At 37.7% G+C, this 21,354-nt stretch overlaps 1 protein-coding gene across 4 annotated transcripts in view; it reads left to right on the top strand.

Annotated features, from left to right (window-relative positions):
* PLCB4 (phospholipase C beta 4) overlaps positions 1–21,354 on the top strand; it is a 201,430-nt gene that overhangs the window by 20,985 nt on the left and 159,091 nt on the right. The window lies entirely within an intron of this gene.

Here is a 21,354-nt window from a genome sequence, read left to right as displayed (position 1 = left end):
AGGATTCCAATTGCAGATAGATCTGCTACGGAGGGACCTTTTGCAGGGAAGTTTCAGTGCAGAAAGTCATTGAAACCGAACCGTATGGTTGCATTGATCTCCTAGAACTTTAGAATTAGAAGTAATGGTACAGTGGTTGTAGGCAGTGTTTTATGTATGTGTAATTTTGGTATTGGTCAATAAAATGTTCTTCTGTTTTCCTTGGTTTTGACTTCTTGATGGTTGGCTTATCTGTATGCTGTGCACCACAAGGATGTGGGATTTTCTTGTACTTTGACCTGGTGTTATATCACAATGGTTTGTTTATTTGTAACTGAAAATGTAATTCTCCTGTAGGCATAAGGGTGGATCGCTAAAACTAAAAAGGAAAAAATTAAACCTACGTTGTCCAGAAAGAGCTTTCTTGGAAAATAGGAAGTACTGTAAATATTTTCATAGAGGAAGAGTCTGAAAATACAGATAGTGCTAACTTCTTATCCAGGTGTAAGCAGTAGACCTCTTAATAAAGATTTAGAGTGAAATAACATCCATGACAGAACTGCTGGGGTAATTGGCTTATTTGTTAAAATTGATAAAGACATAGGGGATGAATTATTTTACCTTGAGTAGCTGTTGAATTTGAGCATTTTGCGTGCTTTCAAAACAAAATTCTATGTGATAGAGGAAAAAGCCACTACAGATGGAGTTAGGTGAAGGAAATTGAGGACGTTGCTTTTCATTTTCTACTTGGACCCATTTTTAACCATTTAAACATAGCATACATAAGGTTTTAGACAACATTTTGGAAATCGGAGACTTTAAAAAACTTTTGGAACAAAGGAAAATAAATTCCTGAACTTCTGAATTTCTATCAAGTAAATATGAAGAGAATTTGGCTCGATAACAAAACAAAACAGAAATAGCCCGAGGCAGTCACAATTTGTACCGTCCGTTTTAGGGCCTGTGAGCAGAGTACGGGTTATACTGAGGATGTCTGGGTTTTTTAGGTAGCAAGCATGCTGAAATATCACATTATTAGAGGTTAAGTGGGACCATCATGCATTATTGTCTATCATTACAGTGTGATTCTAGTCAGTATTTTTTTCAGGAGATGAGGTCAGCCACTGTCTTTACAGGTTTATTCTGTTTACGTTGTGGTGGGAGGACAATGGTGTGTAGATGGGAGATATTGCCTTTTTTATAACACATCATTACCTATAATCAGACTCCCTTTAATGCCATCAGGATCTGCAGGAACTTAGACCTCTTTCCTACCCTGAAAGAGATTAAGCTGAAAAGAGAACTAGTTAAAGAATTTTATTATTAATAAACTGTATTTTCCAACACTGTTGGAAAGAAGGAGCGCTGAATCCATTTCAAAGTCTATAAATGTGAAGCCAAGCATAATGTTCACAGCGTAATCCTGACCAGAATAATAATTAAATAATGGACTGATCATCACAGTTACCTCATTGATTTTATTCATCACCACTTTTAGTTGTTTTTTTTATGGAGGTGAAATAAGATCCCTGCAGTAATTTTGCAGGTTAGAATTGCAGATTTTTTTTTTTTTTTAGATTAAAGGACAGAGTGAGATTACTCGGCATGTGTATTTTTGTTGAAGTTATCTGTGCTCTTGAGTGTCACTATTTGTGTGTCACTACATCTCTCAGATGGGTAACTAGAAGCAGCATTCACTTCAACCTCATTATCAACCCCAGAGCGATTCTTGGTTATCACTGTATCTTATGTTTAATAAAAGCCAGTTATGTGTTGCCTGCGTTAATCCTATTTATATGATTGCATACTTTGTCATTAAAAAAAAAAAGTATGTTTTCATGGAAAACATGAGGAAAGATCTTAGTCTCTGGTTTGGGTACAGCTCAGCCTTGTGGAAAAGAGCTGCTAATAATTCTGTTCAGGATTTAGCAGCACACTGGAGTAGTTACCAGTTGACTTGGTTTATCCTGTAGGCAGATAATAGGTGAATTGTATTATGGTGAAGGAACATCAGCGTTTTTCTCAGGCTGCTGTCTGCCTCGCCGTCTGTTTTGAAAAAGTTGAAATGCCTTCCTGACTGCAGGTGAAGGGAGAAATTGAAGTTAGAGCAATCACCAAAGTTCAGTTGGACTCTAAAAGAAGGTAAGGATTTTCACTAATAAAACATTGTCCATTAACTTGGTTTAAAGGTGTCTTTGAATAACTGAATCCCCAGCCTGTAGCTTCTGAGCACCTAATGGTACTGGCTAGAATCACAGAAGAAGGCCAGGAATATTAGGAGATAATGTGTTAGTTATATTTAGCTCTGTGTATGACTTTCTTTTGTTTCTATTACCTGTTTATGTATGTTCTGCAGCTGTGCAGTCTGTAGTCTTCATTTAAAAAAAGTATTTATCTTAATCTTATGGTTACGTTAAGGATAATATCAGAATACTGGCAGATTCATTCAGGGTAGCAATTCTTGTGGCACAGGTAATGAAGCAGACTTGAAGAGAGAGACTCTCTCAACTGTGTTGTCCTTCTAGGGCACATAAATCATGTTTGTCAACCCTGCTGTATATTCCAGCTTGAAACTGGTTTACCCAAGGGTTCTGTGTGCTCTGATGGAGCCTGGCAGGGTGGGGGCGAAGGGCAGAGCAGCTGAAGCTCAGGATTGGTAGAGGGTGGGGATGAAATAATGTAACTTTGTCTTTTATTCAAGATCATTAACTGATGATTTAATCATACCATTGCTGAAGTTATCCTTTCTCTTTGTAATCAGAAAATAGAAGGCTGGCTACCGGCTTTTCTAAAACCTAGGTTCTTAAGAGTATTGAAGTTTAACAGAATGTCTGCTGTGACCATTATAGCTGAACCAACCACTGGTGTTGCGTTAACAGTTGAGAGTACTTGATAAATTTGCATGACTGACTAGTTATATTTCTGGGGCCTCCGAAATAGGGCCATATAGCCACAGATGACATCTTGTAGCTGTGAAAGTACTGCAAGTGCAAGCACAAATGCTGCAAATGTGGTGCTGCTTACAGCAACATACTTGTAAAAATTTTCTAATGTTACTCGGCTTACTTCCTTGACCTGAAAAGACCAGACCCTGATGACCGTCTCTCTATGTGGATATATATGCTACAATCACAGTAGTATTTTGCACTTGTTTTCCTTATGGTAATGTGCATCAGCACTAACTCTATTGTCGTGTGTACTGACCATATTCATGTAAGCACTGACATAACTAAGGATGTGTTTTAGTCCTAAAGTATTTGCTTCCTGGCCATTATATGGGGCATGGTAATGGCTCCCAATATGCAAGTGATGCTTTGTAAGGGAGAATAAAGAAAAGTTGCTTTCTTGTTAGAGATCAGTGCAATTTGCTGGGACTGCTATTCTCAAAGAGGTTAGTAGTCTAGCTCTAGACTGTCTCCACTGGATATTTAATTCATGTTCCTGATAAGCACAGCAATTAAGATACTTTGTGTGAGCATCTTCCATGTGAGCTGATTTGCCCTGTAGCATCTATTTTGGCTATGAATCCTACTACTGTTCTCTTAATCAGGTCCGTTGTATCCTACAGCCTACTTGGTTCTTTATATGTGTTATCTCTGGCTTCTGGAAATTGGGTACTTTTAGGCCTGAAAATGTCTGCTGTTCGTAAGCAACATGCATAACTTACTTAAGTGGAGTATACACTGAGTTTCCCTTCAGATGGGATGATGTTTTCTTTATAAAAATTCTCTTATTCTTAGCACATTTCTAGGTTAGGAACGCTTGAAATATCTTCTGCCATTAGAACTTGGAGTCAACAGTATAAAACAAAAATAGAGAGGCAAAAGAAAAATAAATGAAGCTTAGTACATCCAGATGAAGCCTTGTTTTCCAAACATTCCCTGCTGTTTGTGATCATATAGTTTTGTACTTTGAAAGACTGTTCTGTTTAATTACAGCAAAATCTAGCAATGGGGTAGACGGTTTGTTGAGAAAAGTGAGCATAGAAGGAGCAGAAAGTATATACTGGTGAAGGCCTTGGACTGAGAAGGGTTAGTGGTTCAGAGAGGAGGTAGAGATCTGGGAGATGAAAAGCGAGTGATGACAAAAGCATACAGATAACCTATGGCAGTAGTTACTGTCTCACTTGTCAGGTTCTCTGTAGTTTCACATGCATTTAACTGACACTTCTGATACAGAAAGTAGTCCCCAGTCTCGCTCCCAACCTGTTCTTGTCCTTAGATGCTTGTTCACACCAAAGTCCTGTTTAAGTAACTAGTGAATCAGGGAACTGATCTGGATGAAAAGTAGACCAGCTAAGTAAAATTCTAAATGGTTCATTTCAGTTTGAATCTGTTTTCATTTGGTAGAGCAAAAATTAGTGGGGAAAGGAGTGACTGGTGGACTTCTGGAGAGGTCTTTTGATATTTACCAGACTGTTGTCTCAAAATGTTCGTGTCTTTCTGAGCTGAATGCAGTCCGTCATTTCTGTGGTTTTAAAATATGCCTGAATCTTAAGACATTCTAATGCAGAAAAGGGGAGGAAACAAATCCTGGGTTTTTGGTTGTTTGATATGAGTTGTCTTGGGCTGAGAGAGGTTCTTTTCTTTTATCTGGGTATTTCTTTAAGTGACTGCCTTGTAGATCTTTCCCCACTGCCACTGAAATCAACTGAGGGCAAGCTAATGAAAAGAGAATTGAAGAGTGAAACAATAAGCAGAACAGTCTGGGAGGTATGGGGAGAGCTGCAAAATAAATGAAGCAAGATAGAAAAAGTGGGAAATGTAATAATAAAACTGTCAGGTATAGGCAATAGAAATGTGGTGGGGGAGAAAACAAGAGGTCGCGTTCAGCTGCGTTTGGAGAAAATGTTTTCATCTGACTCTCTTCTCCTGTTGAAACTATCTACAAAGCCTTGCAATTGATACACCATGATTATTTGCCCAGTAGTTCTTTTCTTTTAAACTGATGCGTCGTCTTATGCCACATGAAAATTACTAAATTATTGCCAGAAAATACATTGTATTTGGAAGGGATTTTTTTCTTTCCTTCCAGAATTTTCAGCTTCTCTAAACCCCAGAATTATGGGAAATTTTAGAGGGATTTTTTCTCTAATTACATTTGTGGTCTGATTTAGAGGAGCAATGCTTGGTTGAATGTTTAAGTAAACAGATTATAATCAAAGGCAAACCTCCGCATCATTCTGTGGCTTTCCCAGAACCTGCTTTTCTTTTAGTATTTAAATCTTATCTTATTATATAATTTTGTTGCTTTTAAAGTGAATACTGCATTAGAGAACAGATAGCGTGTATATGCGAGATAGTTATTGAGTCATCACTATAGGCAGCTGTTTACCTAAACAAATCCTTTTTGATCGCAGTACATGTGAAAACTGGAATTTGAGAAGATGGCATGTACTATTCATATCAGAAAGCCTTCTTGCAGGCAATGGAAATATCTGTGCCAAATCAAATTCACATTCAAAACTTCATTTATAATTATTGTAGTGGCTATGTTTCCTCTTTATCTATGTACATCCTCTTAATCTACCAAGTGTGTATTTTCCAAACTCTACAAATTGCATAAGCCAGAAAAGTAGGAAATAACTCCCAAACTGCTGCCAGGTCTTAGAAGCATGTATTAAGTTATTGGATCTGAAACGCTGTGTGTAAGAGTTGCCTTGCCAAGTTTTGAAAGTTACAGTATGTGGAGTGATGAGCCTGCTGTCTAGTTATTTTCTGTAAAACAAAGGGAAAAAATGGAAAAATAGGGAATGGTGTTTATTGCTTAATGAAACACATTCCACTTTTCGTTTGTATATATTTTTAACTGTGGTTTGTTCTTTTCAAAATTAATAAGACTTGTTAAACATTAAAATGAAAAGTACCAAATAAATCTACTTAGGTTTCAAAACTTTATTTTTTGCTGTTTGATTTGTACTAGACTGAAAATCTGGAGTGTAAACAAGATCATTATGATATCTTTTGCAGTCTGGGTTTGCAGTTGTGAGCACATCTTTGGAGAAGCTCTAGATGTTACAAGTAATTCTTGGGCTGATATATAGACTGCTTTTTCCAAGATCTGCAGAGTCCTTTTCTCAGGCGTTTGTACATTTGGAAGACTTTGGCTATTGATACTTGTTCTGCAGTGAGTGTTTTTATAAGCAGCTTGATCATCAGTCTTCTCATACAAAGGATGCAGTGCTTCACTTACCTCATTAAATCAGGTCTTTATGGTCAGATGTGTATATCCAGTTTCTGTTTGTGAGCAAGCAAGTTGCTCAGTTAACAAAAATTTGTTCAGTCATTTTTTTTTCTTGCTGAGCTGTATTTTAGCCTTCAGAAAGCAACCTCGTTTTCATTTCTTTAGAGGCTTTAGGGGAGGTGAAAAGCTGGTTAATCTAGCTATTAAAATATTCGTCACTTGCATTTGGTTTGCGTTCACCTAGGCTGAGCAGTTGGCTTTATGAATTCAGTTGGTCCTTTCCAGCAAGATAGTCTGTTATATCTGCCTCATGTTAATACTTGGCTACTCTATACAACTTATTTCTGTAAGCCAACAGGATGCTGGGTTGTATCAACAAGGCCATCACCAGCAGAGATAAAGAAGTTATTGTTCCATTCTAATCACTACTTGTGAGGGAACACCTGGAATACTGTGTTCAGTTTTGGGCCCTGCTATATAGAAGAGGTGGACAGGCTGGAGAGCATCCAGAGAATGGCCACAAAGATGATGAAAGAACTGGGAAGGCTGCCATATGAGGAAAGACTGAGAGAACTGGCTTTGTTCAACCTTGAGAAAAGAAGGCTTAGGGTACTTACGATGACCTTTTCACCATGTTCCAATACATGAAGTACTACAAAGAAGATGGAGACTCCATTTTTACAAGGAGTCACATGGAAAAGATCAGGGGTAATAGGTACAGGTTACTCCTGGAAAGATTCTGAACAGACATACAAGGAAATTTTTTTGTGATGGGGCCAAGCTGGTGCCTGTTTTTTCCTTTTAAAAAGCAATTCTGTTTGCGTTACATCTGAAAGATTCATATCAAACATTGGCATGGTGTTTGGCTGTGACTATGTTGGAACTAAGCAAGGTGAAATCTTTATTAGATGTAGTGTCTTTTCTCAGACCAGATAACTTAGGTGTATCTTGTGGGGGCAAAAATAAAAAAATGCTTAGGTGTACAAGCTTGTATTCAAGTTACTTGGGTCTATCTGCCTGAAAACATCTTCTTTCTAATTTTTCTATAGTGTTTTCTGTTGTGACATAAAATTTGGAATCAGATTTGTCATTATTGTACTCTACTTTCCTGTGTTAATCTACAGATGTTGTGAAAGTGTAGTCAAATACGTTTGCATTTACTTTAATGTCCATTTCATCTTGTGAAGATTTGCAAATTGGCAGGAGCATAAATGGAAGTCAGGCTCTAAGAATTCAAAAATTATTATGACTAAAGCGAATACATTACAGTTAATGTCTTTTAAATATGAGGTAATATTGCTAAAGTGGCACTATGCATAATAATAATAATAATATAATCATAAGATAATAATAATAATAATATAATCAGAGTCGGAGCCTTTTCTGTGATGTGGGAGCACGTGGTTGTTTCGTGAGTATTCCTTAATGGAGTTTACTTTACTCTTCTGCTCTCTAGTACGATTCTATAGCCTGCCAACTCTTATCTGTTCATCCAGTGAGATCCAGGGAGAGCTTTAAAAAGCCACTGCTACCTGTGAAGAGATGGAATTTACCTTATCTCCCAAGATCGCAGTTTCTAGAAAGCTTCCCTGTTTCTATGTGATATAGTTCATTGCTGTAAAAGATGCTTTGCAAACTAGATGCTTGAGGCTTGTGTTGCTAAAATAGCTCCTACTCTGACATGCCTAATGCACGTGTAGTGCTGCGCACACTGAGTAGTTGAGAGTGTGTAAGAAGGTGGTTGTCTTGTCCTCTGTCAGGTTAACATGTTCAGGAATTCTGGCAGGCTGTTATCCTCTCTGTCCCTTCTTTTCTTAGTGGTGCACATTAGCTAATGAGCCTTGGCAGCAAGTTATACATGACAGTAGGTGACCGAGGAGCAGGAAATGATGATATTGAATCTGCTACTTGTTGCACCTTGTGACCTCAGCAGAATATACTGGAGTCAATATTATAAAACTGAAACACACACTGATTCATAGTTTATTGCTAATCCCTATATGTGATCTTTACTGTGCCTTTTTTTTTTCTTTTTTTTTTTTTTTTTCAAGTCTTGCGTCCAAAATACAAAGGGTTTGTTTCTGGATCTGAGTAGTTTTGCTGACACTTGATGTGGGTTGATGTAGACAGTATGAGCTTAAGTAAAGTGGTTAAATTTTAAAACAGCTTTCCATGTGTTGATTTGCTCCCAAGGATAGGTGAATGTTCAGCATAAATGCTGTATTTAAACACTAATCAGACATACAGTGTCGAATGAATGACTGGGCAAGGATGCAATTGAACTAAAATGTAAAGGTTATATTTCATGGAAGAGAAAAGCTTTATTAATATTTGAAGAATGGCTTTAATTAGTCTGACTGTTGGTAGGTGTGTTCATTTTCTCAGTGTACATCCGGTATAGCATTTTTCACTAACTCTTAATTGGCAGTTTCCCATAGGGAATAATCATTATTGGTATTATAAAAGCACTTTGTATCTATCACATTTGGGAAATGAAAGTTTTGCAAAGGTCAGAATAAAGAGTGCCCCCAATTATGCTAATAACTCATACCACAAATGATCCACTGAAGGTTTAATAGCTTGGTAGTCCTCTTTAGATTTTCTTAGAACAGGAAGAATTAATATTACATTTTGACACTTTACAGAAAGGTGAAGAAAGAAATCTGCCTTCTTTCCAGCTTTTGAAGTTTGTACCTGAATTCTCTTAGTTACTTGAGGATCTTGAAGAATGTTGGGTGGGTTTTTGTTTTGTTTTGGTGGGGGCTTTTTGTGTGTTTTTTTTAAGAATTCTTTTAAAAATAATTTTGTTCCACTGCACTGTAAAGTCAGTATCCTTTTTTAAGGAGCCCAGGTTTGCAAAAGAGACCAGGCTTTAGCATCTGGAAATTTCTGTACCTTTTATTTGGAGTTTAGGGCATAGCCTAATAGACTCTGATTGTTTTGCTCAGTGGAATGTGCTGAAGAAATTTAAAATTATAACCTGTACAAAAAAAATATTAAGTTATTTAAAAAATGTGAACCTAGAATTCTAAAGCAAACTAAATTTTAATTTTGCTTTTTATCTGTCGAACAAAACTTCCCTTGTTTCCTTTGGAGAATATTGCTTATCTGCTCTTCACTGCAAATACTTGGAGTAACTAAACCACCTAGAACTTTTCCAAACACTAGAACAAATCATCAGTATATAATTACTTAGAAATTATTGGGTACTGGATTTTCTCACTTATCTAACATGTCTACCAGACAGATTCCCTTTGAATCAGAACATCTGTGTTTCATAAAATGGCTCTTTCTTTTTGTAATTTTGAGGTTAAAACATTAGTAGAAGGCTAGATGGGATAATTTACTCCTGGAACTGATTATCCTAATATACTCACAGTAACTGTACATCTACTGAGTTGTTAAAGAACCCATTAAGCGGGGAGTCTGAAAGGTAACATTTGCAAATGTCTCTAAATTGGATTATAAATGTCTCTGATAAACAAAATGTTTGCTGCACTCTGTCAGTTCCACTTAAAGATCCGGCCATATCAGGTACATGTATTTTGTAACATAGTTTGAAAAGACAGAAAAGGAAATGAAATAGCTCAGATTTACTCATCTCTTTTAAGTATATAAACATTTTTAACTATACATATTTTAATTTAAAATATTCCATTTTTTTTTAGTGAGGTGTTTTCTGTAAGCTTTACTTCTCAAAGAATGCAGATGGTTTATTAGTCTTTGGATGAGCTGTAAATGAACAATATTGGCATAGATGGAAATTGAAATAGAGGGTTGTTAGAAATTTGCGTACACTGATTTTATGAGCTGCACTAGGAAAGCTACTGGCTTCTGCTTTACTGAAGGTATTGTTTTGCTTCATGCAGCCACCAGGGTTACAGCAAGTGTACCTTCATAAAAGGTATGTTGTAGAACATTTGTTTATGAAAAATATACAAAAAGCAGTACTAGCAAGGCCTTTGCAAGGTCTCCGTTAACTGCTTTCTGGTGCAATTGACCACAGTGTGAATAAAGAGCAGAATGGTAGCAACCTCTTTGTAGGCTTAAAATTGAATCTTGATTGTGTCCTGCTATAAATATTTTTCTGGTTTGGTGTTTCTTGATTTTGTCATTGTCAGTTGTGATACAGGCTTAATACTAAGTGCAGAGACAATTCATCTCTGTTTGCTCTTTATACTGAAGTTCTCTCCCTAGGCAAATTCCTCTTCTTCAGCACAAACACCTCAGTTCTCTGAGGGGACATTATTCACTCCAGTCAGGCCAATCCTGTTTTCACCCAGAAGATTATTTCTATGCAAATACGCATAAACTTGTGGGTAAAGGCAAATTTGTCAAACTTACCTTGTAAAATGCTTACCAACATGATTTGATAAAAGGTTCTGTTTTCTGTAGTCTTAACTATAAATGGTGGTGTACAGTCCAAAACAAATGCCAGGTTTTGAATATTAGACACACAATGGAAGATAAAGTTAGAGTCCAAAAGTAGGTTTATTTAGCATATGTAGTAAAATACATTGCAGTATTTACAGTTGCCTAGACACGGTACTTCTTACTTGAGTATCATTTTCATTGAACTTCCAAAACTTTGTGGATTTTATTTCATAGCTATGTGAACAATTAAATCCTCTGTAATTTTTCGGACTGTCCTAATTATTTTTTTTCATGTGATTCTTGCTAATGCAGGTCTCATCACTGCTCACTCTGCCAATGAGCCAGGTATGTCTCTTGACGGTACTTGTGCTTTTAGACCAATGGGGACAAAGTGATCCAGTTTTTCCTTCCTTCCAGGTGCAATTATGGGTCTCAATATAATAAAAATAAAATGATTTAATATCTGCAGAGGCTCATATGGCATATTTTTCATTTATTTTAAGTTTGGAAACTAAAATATCTTAATTGATATTCCCCATAGGTTTATTTTTTCATGAGCTCTCTTTTCTCTCAGAGGTTCTGTATTTTCAGGGTATTGCTAGTTCTGTAAATTTAGCTATCAGACTATTGTGATTTAAGGCCAAATCCTTCTCAGTTGAAAGAAAAAAAAATCCAATGGTTTTACTGGAGTAGAATAAGATTAAAGGGGTAGAACCTGAATAGTCTTTAATTGTTTTAATCCCTGGACAGCTTTCCAGCCAGGATGCTTCACAGCACTGTAATGTTTTGTGTTGGTTGAATTGTCCCTAATGTGAAATAGAAAGATTTGTTATTCATGAGTTTGCCATATAGTGCACTAAAACCAGTGGGAACAGTTTTTCTAGTTGCATTAATAGGCTTTAAGAGAGAAATATAGATTTTTGTTGTGGCGATTTTGTTGCTTATGTATTTGACCCTCCTCTCATGTTTCACTTCAGTGTATTTAGTTTGGTTGGCAAAAATGTTGGTATGATGGGGTCTTTTCACAAAGTCTTGCAGCTCCTGTGGCAGATTGTGTAACTTGTACAGCTTTTGAAAGCATCAGTGTTTTGGTGGTTGTTCTACAAGTAATACTTATATTTTGGTGCTTAGATATCTCATATATGCGTGTCTCTATCATGCAAGAGACAAACAGGCTTATGTGCTTTTGCTCTCATTTTGCAGATCTAGTGGAGACAGTGTTGACCTGCCATGCAGGAATAGTTCAGTTGGGTTCAGTGACTGATTTTGGATTGTTCATATCACTTTATTATGCCATTTTTCCACTGCTTAAGAACTCTTCAAAGAAATGTGCCCCTCCATGTGTCAGCAGAGCAGTTAGCACAGTGAAGTTAGGATCTTTGCATGATGTGCATGATGTGCTTTTGCATCCTGATATTTCTTGTTGCAGGAACTGCCCTGTTTGAAGTATTCTTGCTCTTAGCTTTCCTGTTTGCATGCCAGTTGCATTAAAAGAAAGCTAGGAAAACAGGGCATTGTAAGAATATTCTGGTGTGATGATCTGTCAGTCAGTTGGTGATTCTCATTGACCAAACAATTAATTTTTTAGGCAAGTAGGAGCTGGTGCTCTCTCTGTAATGGTTATCCTGAACAATTTTCAAGAAGTGGAAAAGATGTGTTTATTGATCAGCAAGCTAATATAAAAGTAAAAAGTATGGTAGAGCATGGTCATAGGCAGAAGACAAATGGGTCAAGGGTTTGTGAATTTTAACATCCCAAATTAATATTTCTCTTTCTCAGGTGATGGGAAGAAATTTATTTCAATCTTATTCTGAATTTAGTGTGGTTGCTGCTAGTCTTGCTGTTTTCTCCGTGTGGGCTGTATGATAAGAAATATTTATAGTCATCTTTTGTTTGACAGCACTCTGGATCTTCTCTGTAACAGAAAACGCTAAAAATTGAGGAGGCTGCATCAGGCCCTTTCATTAGGCAGAAGCTTATGGGCAAAGAGACTGTTGCTTTCTGTGCATGTTCAAGGCAAAGACAAAAAGTTCCTTCCCTGTGGTTTCTTTAATGATTCCTAATACAAAACCTAAGCACGTTAGAAGTTTCTACATGCTATTGAACTAAGCAAACAACATGGCTGCTTATTTTTTCCATATTCTGCTATTACTGAGAGCATGTTTAGAGCGAAGAAGCAAATACCATATTTATTTGCTGCTGCGGCAACGGATGAAAATCTTGATCTTCTTATCGTGAATGGGGACATTGCTCTTCTGGTTTGGGATGCCAGGATTTCACCAGCTTTGCCTATCCTAAGCATACAGGCTGCGGAAATGAAAACTAATTAAAAGTTAATTCTAACCTACCGTTAGGCTAGTGCTACTGGAACTAGTTCCTGGTGTTGTCGTGAATAGTGGGCTTTTCATCACGAATGGGTTCTTTTCTCTTGTTTTCCTGATGACGTGCAATCCATTGTTGCTACGTAAATGATTGTTCAGCCCTTTCTCATTACGCTGCTTTCCCATCGTGTATTTCAAGTGTATAAATTTGCATTCTGCCTGCAAAATGATGGGAAGTGTTAAAAACAGATCCCAGGGGTTCGCTAAACGTTTTTTGGAGTTGATGGGGTAGATATGTTGGACCACAGTAGTCACTGTTCAGAGCTATATTAAAGGACAGCGAAACACAGAATTAGTTCAAAAGTCCAAAGCATCACATAGGTTTGATTCTGGTTTTGTTTCTGAAGACATGAACTATGTATTACAGCCAGAAAAGCATAACAGCAAATGCCAGCTAAATAGTGTAAAAAGGAAACCTGTGTTTCTTACTACTCTTAATTATTTTTGTGTTTATATTAAACGTACAAATGGCTTTAATGTAAAATCTAAAAACTGGCATGTACAATTTTGTATGGTGGGGGGAAATATCACTGTGGGGTGGTTTCTTTTGTGCTAATTACTCATTTATCTTAAAAAAACCTCAAACCCCGAACACATCAAATATAAAATTCAGAGCTTTTTAATCTCAGAGTGATCTAAAGTTCAGTTTTTGTCTTACGGGTAGAACTGCATATATTGATTATGACATGTAAGGGCTGAAAATGAAACTCAAGCATCCTCATTGACAGGAGGAATAAACGCTGGTCTGCGAAGACACTGTCTATCATATGAAGAAAATGTTTTTTGTTTTGTTTTTTTAATGTTAGTTCTCTCTTGTCTGCAGGCTTTTAGAGGCGGTATTAAGGAGAATTTGGGGAACCAGAAGTCATAGTGCTGAATAATTAAAAGCAGAAATCTGTGAAAATTGTAAATAAAGATATTTGAGAAGACCAACAGCGATGCCCCATTGGACAAGAAAACCTTTCTCAGACAAGTAGTGTTCAGGAGTACTATATGGGGAAAATTAAGGTGAGTGGCATGGGCGAGTGAGGAGTTTAGGACAAGTCTGAGACAAAGGTGCTGAGGGGAGAGGGCAGCATGTGAAACTTCAGTCTTCCATTTCAGTGGAAGTGCAGACCAGGTGATTTAGCAGGAGGCAGGAATTATCGTAAAAATGTGTGTTGTTTTGTGTACAGGTGTGCCCTGTGATACACTCTGTGCTTCTGACCAGTAATCTCCTTTCCCGCCCCCCCCCCCCCAAGTCCACAGCATCACAGATGTGTACCGTGTGCTTTTGTATGTGGATAAGAGCCCTGGGGATTATTGTGATGCTCTTACCATCTCCTTTGCCCTTCCTTTCTCTTTGATTCTAACACCAGGGGAAGAATGTCAACTGTTCCTTCTTTCCTCAGTTTCCTCTTTTTCTTTTACAGCAGCAGGAAAGAATAGGATAGACTTTTTTTTGTGGAGGCTCCTCGGATACTGGGAGGCTGAAGGATATTTAGTTATCACAGAGAAAAAGCTGAAAAATTATTCAAAATCATCCTTGGCTAGTGTAAGATAGTTGGTCAGTTGTTACTGTAAAGGGAATTTGAGTAAGTGACTGTTTCTGTAGTATTTCAGTAGTTTCAAGTCTCAAAGGTTTAATTTGGCGTCACTTAAAGTACTCCCTTATAATGCAGGAGAAGGCAAAAGCTTCTTGGACTGTGGCCATAAGGTTAGTTGTACAAATTTAGTTCAGAAAGAAAAGTGAATTTGTCTGACACTATAAAATCAGCTTTGTGTCCTGTATGCCATTTCCTATTTAGTGTATGGAAAATTCTCAATCAGTGGAAGGTAAGGTCAGCATAAACATAGCCCATTCCCTAAATAATTTAATAATGACATGTTGTTTAATTTTGTACTAAACAATGAACAGAGATGGTCCTCTTTTTTGTTTACATAGAGATTTAAAACTAATTATATTGACCTTCATTCTTCTGGGTTTTATTAGAAAAGACAATGAAAACAAATGGAACTGTGACAAAGCTAATCATAGGTCTTTTATGGAATATGATTTTTTTAAAATTTATTTTGCCAAACTACAGCATTTTTATATCCTTGTGGTTTTAGATTGAGTCTTTAAAAGTGGGGAAAAAGGAGGTGCAAAGAATTAATTTAGATTTTGTTTCACTGCATTGATTCAGAGTGGCTCATTGTTTTCTGTGAGCTCCATATATAGTTCTTATTCTATTTATTTATTTAAGAATTGAACTACTACATCTGCTTTCTTATAGTCATGAAATGTATCTAGAGATATGCTGTCCAGCTTACATATTTGCTTTCCTGGTAGCTGTACATGAGTATGTATATGTGCTTCCATGCAATTACTGTTCTAATGTCAGTCATAAAAATGGACTTGGGCTTCCTGTAAATCACAAGACAAAATTAATAGAGACTCAGGAGCAAGAAATGGGTCGCATTGTGCATGCTACTTTAAGCTACCAAGACTGGCTTATTTCCTAGTGGGCGTAATGCTCACACTGCTGTGTATGTTTCTAGATATTTCATATACAAGTACTTGTCTAAGTAATTTTTAAGACAAAGTACTTCTAAGTGCAGGATCGCCACTCTTCTTTTCAAAGCCCCTGCAGTTTTTCTGGCACAAAATGAACATATAGCTCTGTATGAATAATTGAATGCAGCAATTAGAATTGTTATTAGAATAGGAAGCTACTGTGGTTGTATTTCCTGCTCATTGTCTCTGTTCTGTCTGCTCCTCTTATAAGTAGTATGCTTGGCTGACAAAGCTGTGTGTTTCTTGCTTCGTTTTGATTGTTTTATTTTGTCTCACATAGTAGTGACATTTCACAAATTATATTTACTGTAGGTAGAAGTATAGTCTGCAGCAATTCTGTGTTACTCTCGCCACCAAGCAAGCCCTCTGGCCTTGCAGAAGTGGGAATGACAAAGTATTTGTATTCCTTCAGTGCACTGGGGAAATTCTCCACGTGGTGCTTGTTCTTCCCCAGTACACACACCCTTTCTTATTCTAGTCTTCTGTGCTGCTGGTGTGCAGCATTGGGAAGGGGCTGAGGTTTCTGCATGGGCTCTGGGTGGAAAATTCAGTCTTGAAGCTGAGACTAGCAAGGAACTGTGTGCCCTATTGTGTGCAGTTCTCCTGTGCTGGGTGAAAGCATAGCGGGACCATTGTCACAGGCTGGGTTTTGGGCAGTTCTGAGCAGGGGCAAGGAAAAAGTCAGTATTGCCGTGGGGTATTTCAGCTGCTCTCCCTCTATGGGAGAAGACCGTAGTGGAAGAGTACAGGTAGGGCTGTTTGAGACTTTGGCTTCATTGGTCCTTCTCTGCTCACCCCAACTGCCTGACACCTTCCCTAAATTTGGATGGATTTTACCTGTAAAGAAAAGGCACAAGCACTAGTACATCCATCCCCGACAGCTGCAGCTGTTTGGAAACTGGCAGCTCAATCTCCACTGCAGTATGGTTCTGGATTTCCTTGCCTTCCTCCTCTAACGAAGAAGGGATTCACCTTTTCAAATATAGAGCAGTAACCTTCTTCTCCCTCCTCCTACTTTTCTCAATTATCAGGTGTGCACTATATCTAGGAATCTAATTTTAAATTAACTTGTCACCCTTCATCCCATCTGTAGGGGTTTACAATTTTAAACCAATTGCCTTTGAGGTGACTTTATATACTGCTCCATTAACATATACATATCAATTCTAGGGCACCTACAGACTGCAGAACAAAATCCCTTCTTGAGCAAGGCATCTTCAGGGAAAAGAAGTAGTTTGCATTTGATTTGCCGTAGAATGAGAGCTGTGAGATGTCAAAACCTCATGTTGAGTGGGACTGTTGAATGAGTGTACTAATACAAGACGTTTGGGGGCAGTTTTACTCTAGATACCAAGTGTCAGATGGACCTTGTCCTGGTTGTGTTCTGTCATCTGTGGATCTTCTATTACAATGTAGGAGAGAGTGAAACTATTCTTGCCTGCCTTTCTGAATATTTGCATGTTGATCCAAGGTATTGACTTCCTCTTGGAAGGATTTTAACATGAAGTTTATTAGAGAATTACATAAATAAAATGATTGGAGCTTAGATTGTGTGTCTGACTTAAATCAGTGGTTATTGCTGTTATATATCACACTGTTATTAATGATATGATGAAGCGCGAGACTCCTTTGTAATGCTGTCATGCTTACACACTGTCAACTACAGGAAGGGCAACAGTCACACTTAGGCCAGCAGCCAGCTTATGGTCCAGAGCTGCACTCACCTGGGGCAAGAAACAATTTTCTGTGGTTGGAAACAGCAATATTTAGTTTTACGAAGTAATACGTAGTTTGAGCTTTGTTCTTTATCCTGTGGTAAACAGCATTAGGATCATGACACAGAAAAGTAATTTTCCTTTGGAAAAGAGTTTTTTCTTTCCCTTTTATGTCCCTACAGTTGTGTCCCTGCCAGCAAAGATGAAATGATTTGGATTTCCATAGGCTGTGACATAACCAGTAGTTTCTTTTAAAGCAAAAGCGAGACTACCTTGCGCTTCTGTGTCAGAAGAACCGAGACATGAATAACTGGAATACCAAAAATTGGTAGGTCTCTGTCCTTTTCCCATTACCCTGCAGGCATCTAACTCTGCCAGGCTCCCTTTTGAAGAAAAGGCAAGTTAGTGCTGAAGGGTCGCTTGGAAACGGCAGCCTGGGAGTCAGGAGCAGGAACAAAGGCAAAGAGAAGGTGTTTGTAAGGGAAGGCACAGAAGAGATGAAAGAGTGGCAGAGCTGTAGTGTAGAGGCAAGGGAGGATGGCAGCTGTGTTAAATACCTGGATTAGTGAGGTACTAAATTTTTAAAGAGCTTTTAAGTGCAAGGGCAAGGTTTTATTGTTCCATTAAGAAAACAAAACCAAACCTTGAACTGGTCGTGCTTTGGCAGGTGCTAAACAAATCTTACAATGACGACGTAAAAATTCAGTAGGCTCTTTGTCTCTGCTTGTTTTTGCGTACTAGATTGCATATTGTTTATATAGTACACTTGTGATGCATCAGTAGAAAAATACAATTATGTTTTGGAATTGTAGACGGTCAGTTCAGTGTCAGCAAATAAACAAATCAATTGGTAGAATTAAAATGCAAGTTTATATTTGAGTAGCAAGAAAACTGAGGGTAACATACCCTAAAATAGCAACAAGGAACCATGCGCTTAGGATTGCTATTAGGCCACTAATTTGAACATAATTTTCTGGAATTTATTATGCAGGTCTTATTTTCAAAGACAGATGTGCACAAATGCCCTAGTACCGGGTAACAGTAGGTTGTCTCTAAACAGAGTGAAGTATTCTCTCTAAAGAGAGAATGTGCCTCTAATGGAGGACTTGGAGGTGGACGGATGTCCAACTGTGCAATGTACCCAGAGGCAAAATGGCTGAATGAATTAGAGGAAGCTGTTTTGTTCAGTGATGGTGGAATATTTTCCACAGCTGTGCCTTAACAGCTCCTGTGTAGACCTGGTTTTATTTTGTGGAGGAGTAAAAAGACAGTTGAGTGATCATGAGAAGGAACATGGGCTGTGGAAATGAAGCTGAACCGTTTTGTGACTTTCAATATTCTTTTTTTCCCTTTTCTTTCTTTCTTTTTTCTAAATTTCAATATATAAATCCTTTTTTTTTTTTTTCAGTTAATTGCTAACTCTTCTTACAACGTGTATCACACAGCTCTGCATAGTTGCCTATATAATGGCACATGGGTGTAGGTCTAGTAGTCTAGTAAAACTTTGGACCACAGTCGAGCTCTCCTCCCTGCTGTTTCCTACGTGACTAGTGTTCCACAGTCAATAAGGCTTTGTCTGAAAATCCTTCCTTATGCTATTTCTTTGCTTATGGCTTAAGGAAAGTAAAATCTCTAACAAGATGTGCTTCAGATTAATGCTGTGTGTATAGTAAAGGCTACTCAGTGAGTTGGAAGTCTTATATTCTTGATATTTACTTATTTTTAAGTAAACGCATCTATTGAACTGGCATTCACCTCTGTGCTGTGTGTATACAATAAAAAATGTCAACTCTTCCATGACACAAGTGTCCATAATACTCTTTCTTAAAAACAGCCTCCAGAGTTGGTGCTGATCTTTATCCTTAATGTCAACTCTGTTTCAAAAGCATTCTTTAACAATGAAGCACACACTGTACATAGGAAAAAAGTGTCTAGAAAATAAGACCTAAGTTAGACACGTAGTATGCTGTCCTGCTAGACTACAAATTCCTCCTGGAATTCTAGGAGGGGGAAGAAAAAAATACTGTGAATTTTGTATCTTTTTGTATCTGTCTGTCTATGTCTTACCTGTAAATACGCATCTATCCATATGCATACATACAATGTGTAATGTAAATAACACTTGCATCCAAAATATTTATAAAATAGACTTTTAAAAATGCTCTGTAGAAAGAGGAAGAAAACATAAATGAGAGGAACTTGTATGTTGTTATATGCATGCAAATGTAGAGGTACCCCTCTAGAATATATGAAAACCCAGTCTTCAGGGTAGGCGGACTACACCCCACATCCTCCCACTATGGGAGGGCGAGAGGGGAATAAACACAAACAAACAAACCCCAAAAAACCAACCAACCAGCCAGCAAAAAACCCCAAACAAAACGGAAAATAAGTTGTTATTCAGTTTTAGAACAGAACTAGTCTGAGGAGAATGTCATGAAAATAATTCCAGTGTTTATTTTTGGTAGTTTGAAGATCAGATTCTTCAAAGATTCTCAGGGGCTGAGGCGATCTCTCAGCTGTGGCTTCTTTTGAATCCAGCTCCTTTGGGATCCGCAAGATCTGCCTGTCCTAGCCTGAATGGGGCTACTGGAACCAATTAGTGGCTGCTGGAGGACACCAAGCATGTTTGCTTCCTGGGAAATTTGCTAGGCACATAAAGACTATGCCTGAGGGAGCGTTTCCTGACATTGACTTTTTTTCTGTAAAACACTTTAGTTTTTCAGGAATTGTCACATGTCATTGGAAAAACAGGACCTGGTCAGAACATTCTGTGTGATTTCTATTTGTAGTCTTGGTGGCTGGTTTGGCTAAGTGAAGTGTGACCTGGAGAGGGCTTTGCTCAGCTTCAGGAAAACTGTGAAACCTAGAAAGCCAATAATGTTTCACAGGAAACTGTTGAAACACTTCCATTTCTCCTCAGTAATATTTATCGAGTTGTAAGTCACCTTATAACTGGTAGATTTCAGCCTTTATATTTATCCAAAGGTGACCACAAGATAAACAGTTCTTTTTTTTTTCTTCGTTCTTTCCCCAGCTTGTTTTCTTTGTGCATTAGACAGTGCTCTGTAAATTATAGCTCCACTTTTGCTCTTGAATAGTTAATCTGTCAGGTGTGTTCTGTGGAGATCCATCTAAACGTTATTCAGTCCTAGGAGAGATAAGTATGTTTAAAAACCCAGTAAAATGAAATAGTAAAATGAAAGAAATTGTTGGGGGGATCTAAGGAGAGCAGGGTAAATTGGAGTTTCTTGTCTTTGTTTTGTTTAACACACTTGCTTTCAGATTCCTCGTGTTCTTGTTTTGCTCGTGTTCTTGTTTTGCTTGTGTCACTCGCAGCTTCATGTAATGAAAACAACATTTGTGCTGTGTCTAAATGTAAGGAAAATTACTCCTTTACTCACTAAAATAGCAGTTTGGTTGGAAGTGAAAGTCTTCAGTTATTGGGGTGTGAGGTTAATTAAATTGGATATTTGAAACACAATGCCCTCCTGTCTTCGTGTGGTGCATTTTTGTGCCCTATTTTTAAGAGCTTGTTGCTTTCTTGTTCTATCCCTTCTATTCTGTCAGGATATGGAAACAGGAAAGCGATTGAACTGAACCAAGTTTATCTGTGAATACATCTTAGTTTGGCTAGCAAATTGAAAACAAAAGGCCAGAATGGAGGAGTGTCATCTCAGGGTAATGCAAAAAGTTCTATTTATAAAGGTGGGCTTCTCTAGATCATAGAATCATAGAATAACCAGGTTGAAAGAGACCCACCGGATCGTCGAGTCCAACCATAATGCTGGGATGATTATTTGGGCAGATGCCTGAAGTAGCTCAGAGCAAGGAACCAGTAATGCTGTGTATTCTGCATGGCTAAAACATGTTACTCCTCTTGGTGCCAGCTGAAAACTTCAAACTTGTACTGCATTGCAGCTGGGTGATAGGAACTGTCTTAGCATAAGATGATATTGGATACACTCGTAATATGCCCTAAGCACTTCTTTTTTTTTTTTTTTTTTTTCCCCTGTAAGCATAGTTTAAAGCTTTGTAAAGAACAGAAAGTAGGTATGGAAAGAGGAGGGGCATATTCCAGCACAGGAAGATGTTTTGAGGTGTTAGTGGTTATGGAACTACTTACTTCTGGTGCTGCCCTACAGCTATCTGTAATGAGTAGCTGTTTTCGATTTTTCACTATTCA

The sequence above is a fragment of the Phaenicophaeus curvirostris genome, chromosome 2 (genome assembly GCF_032191515.1).
Source record: "Phaenicophaeus curvirostris isolate KB17595 chromosome 2, BPBGC_Pcur_1.0, whole genome shotgun sequence".
Lineage (NCBI taxonomy): Eukaryota > Metazoa > Chordata > Aves > Cuculiformes > Cuculidae > Phaenicophaeus > Phaenicophaeus curvirostris.
This window is presented reverse-complemented; position numbering and strand designations above follow the sequence as displayed.